Raw genomic sequence first — 3,945 nt, 5'->3', positions numbered from 1 at the left:
GAGCCTGCCTCAAAACAGAAACAAAGATCCAAACAAAACCAAACCCGAGACAAATGCCGGGCTTTGGTGGCGCACACCCTTAATCCCAGCACTTGGGAGGCAGAGGCAGGCGGATTTCTGAGTTTGAGGCCAGCCNGGTCTACANAGTGAGTTCCAGGACAGCCAGGGCTACACAAAGAAATCCTGTCTCAGAAAACCAAACCAAACCAAACCAACAACAAAAAACCCAGAGACTATAGTAAATTTATCAGGCACTGAAGGTCTTCTCTCCCTGGCTTTTTTTTTTTTACATGAGGATCATGTTTGTGTACTGGGGAACGTTTTTCCTTTTTTTTTTTTTTTTGATTTTCGAGACAGGGTTTCTCTGTATAGCCCTGGCTGTGCTGGAACTCACTCTGTAGACCAGGCTAGCTTCGAACTCAGAAATCCGCCTGCCTCTGCCTCCCCAGTACTGGGATTAAAGACATGTGCCACCACGCCTGGCTAGTTTTTCCTTTTCTTGCCTGCCTTCCTTCCTTCTTTCCCTCCCTCCTTCCTTCTTTTCCTCCCTCCTTCCTTCCCTCCCCTCCCCTCCCCTCCCCTCTCCTTCCTTCCTTCCTTCCATCCTTCCTTCCTTCCTTCCTCCTCTTCCTCCTCTTCCTCCTCTTCCTCCTCCTCCTTCTTTTATCAGAATAAACAGTAGATTAAGGAAAAGTGAAAGGTTGGGAATAATGTAGTGTGGAGTTTTGTTTTGGGGTCATTTGTTTTTAAATAAAAGAGCTTCTCTCAGCTTCTGGTGAACTTTGAGCTAGGGTAGCAGATGGTCACCAAAGCCATCCTGGATCAGGGTTTCCCGAGTTTGCTGTGTCACACCCAAGACTAATAAAGAAATGTGATGAGGAATGAGCAGAGCAAACAATTTAGGATAAGCAGAAAAATAATTCAGTGAGTGGATGGGTTCTGACAGAGGAATATCCTTTCCATTTTAATCTCTAGACTAAGTCACTATGGAATACTATTTAGCAATTTAAAACAAACATATTGGGCTGGAGAGATGGCTCAGTGGTTAAGAGCACTGACTGCTCTTCCAGAGGTCCTGAGTTCAACTTCCAGCAACCACCTAGTGGCTCTGATGCCCTCTTCTGGTGTGTCTGAAGACAGCTACAGGGTACATAAATGATTCTTTAAAACACACACACATCATAGAATTGAGCAAGCCAGAGGGGTCCAGAACACCACAAGAAGACCTACAGAATCAGCTAACCTGGGCCCATGGGGACTCACAGAGACTGAACCATCAACAAAAGATCATGCGTGGGCTGGGCCTAGGCCCCCCACAGATTTATAGCAGATGTGCAGCTTGGTCTTCATGTGGGGCTGTCTCTGATTCTGATGCCTGTTATTGGATCCCCTTCCTCTACCTGGACTGCCTGGTTGGGCTTTAATGGGAAAGGATATGCCTAGTCCTGCTGGAACTAGATGTCCCACTGTGGAGTGGTACTCAAGGGGGACTCCCCTTGTCTGAGGAGAAGAGGAGTAAGTAATTGGGGAAGGAATTTGTAAGGGCAGGACTGGGAGAAGAAGAGGGAGGGGGCTTCGATTGGGATGTAAAGTGAACAAAAAAACAAATTATGGAAAATTTAAAAATAAACATAGGGGTTAGAGAGATGGCTCAGTGGCTCAAAGCATTTACTGCTGTGGTGATTTGAATATGCTTGGCCCAGGGGGTGGCACTGTTAGGGGGTGTGGCTTTGTTGAAGTGGGTGTGGCCTTGTTGAAGGAAGTGTGTCACAGTAAGGGTGGACTTTGAGACCCTCCTCCTGGCTGCCTGGAAGATAGTCCTCTCCTGACTGCCTTTGGGTCAAGATACAGAATTCTCAGCTCCTTCTCCAGCCCTGTGTGTGGACACAGCCATGGTTTCCGCTATGATGATAATGGACTAAATCTATGAATTTGTAAGCCAGCCCCAATTAAATGTGGTCCTTTATAAGAGTTGCCTTAGTCATGGTGTCTCTTAACAGCAATGAAAACCCTAACTAAGACAGCTGCTCTTGCAGAGGACCCAGGCTCTATTTCCAGTGTCCACATGGCACCTCACAGCCATCTATGACTCCAGTTCCAGGGAGTCTCTCACCACCTCTCAAGACACAGGCATACACGTGGCAGACGTGTATACCTGCAGGCAAAACACTCATACACATAAAATAAATCTTTAGAAATAAGTAAATATGGTGTTTAAGAGATGGCTTGGTTAAGAGCCCTTGTTCTTGCAGAGGACCTGGGTTTAATTCCCAGTACCTACATAGTGGCTGCCAACTCCATAACTCCAGTTCCAGGAAGCCAATGCCTGCTCCTGACCTCCTAAGGCACCAAGTCAACAGATGGTGTATATACAAAGGTGGGAGAAAAATACTTATAAAATAAGATAATCTAAAAATAAAATTTCAATTTTTTTGATGAGAGAGAGAGAGAGAAGGCTGGCTTCCAACTCAGAGGTCTATCCATTCACCAGCCTCTGCCTCTAGAGTGCTGGGGTTAAAGGTGTGTGCCATTACACCCAGGTCTCATCCTTGTCAAATAAATAAACACCAAGAGATTAACCTAGTCAAGGGGATGAAAAGCCTCTTCCATAAAAACTTCATGACATTTCAGAGGCTAAAGAAGATCCTGGAAGCTGGGAGGATCCTGCCCTGTGTTCAGATTGGTAGAATTAATATTGTAAAAATGCTTGGGTTAACAAAAGCAATCAATACAATCCACCTTAAAATTCAATGACATTATTTACAACACTATAAATGGCAGTCTCAAGGACAAAGAGTAATTCTGGAATTATTAGAAGACTTGGTCTCAAATTCTTGGTCTGTCACTGTAACAAAACATCAAAGACAAGTAGACATACACACCAATAGAATATAAGGTTCAAAAGGAAGCCCAACTATAACAGTCTAACTTGGGAAAAGATGTCACAAACACATATATTGGGGAACTAGAGAGACGGCTCAGCAATTGCGAGCACTGGTTGTTCTTCCAAAGACCTGGGTTTGATCCCCAGGACCCACATGGCAGCTCACAACCATCTGTGACATCAGTTCTAAGGGAACTGGAGCCCTCTCTGACCTCCATGGTGCACAGATATGATACAAACAATCCATACATAAAAATAAAAATCTATCAAATCTCAATGAAAAGAACTTGAAATACTTTGGGGGGGGGGAGGTTGTTAAGCAAATGATCTCAGGAAACTGGATTTACACACACACACACACACACACACACACACACAAAAAAAAGGAGAATGGTCTCTCTCTACATGGACCCACAAATTTAAGATGGATTTAAAACCTTCATGTGAGACTCCAAACTTTGAGACTGCTAGAGGAAAATACAGGAAAAAATATTTCAAGATATAGGCCTAGGCAAGGATTCTCTGAAAAGGACTCCAATACCTCTGGAAATAATACCAATAACTGGCAAAGAGACCACACGAGGCAAACAGCTTCTGCACAGCAAAGGCAGAAAGGCAGAGGGAGATGATAACGACAGGTGAGATGTGTAAGTCACGATGTTAACCATTGATAAAATAGGCCAGCACACCTGTAATCCCAGAACTCAGGACACAGAGGCAGGCAGATCTCTGTAGGCTAACCTGGTCTGCATAGCAAATTCAGGCCAGTCAGTGCTACACATATAGTGAGACCCTGTCTCGAATGAATGAATGAATGAATGAATGAATGAATGTATGAATGAATAAATAAATAGATAAATAAATAAAATAAATATTGAAAGGACAAGTTACACTGGGTCAGCAATAGGCTTTACCAGAATAGCAGGTTTCTACTCTTGGCTTGTTTAGTTGATGCCAGCTGTCCTACATGGGACTTCATTATACAATTCCTAAAAGCAAGCACTCTTTCTTTCTTTCTTTCTTTCTTTTTTTTTTTTTTTTTTTTTTTTTTTTTTTTTTTT

This window comes from Mus caroli, chromosome 12 (genome assembly GCF_900094665.2).
Source record: "Mus caroli chromosome 12, CAROLI_EIJ_v1.1, whole genome shotgun sequence".
Taxonomy (NCBI): domain Eukaryota; kingdom Metazoa; phylum Chordata; class Mammalia; order Rodentia; family Muridae; genus Mus; species Mus caroli.
The sequence above is the reverse complement of the archived record's forward strand: the minus strand, read 5'-3'. Positions refer to the sequence as shown.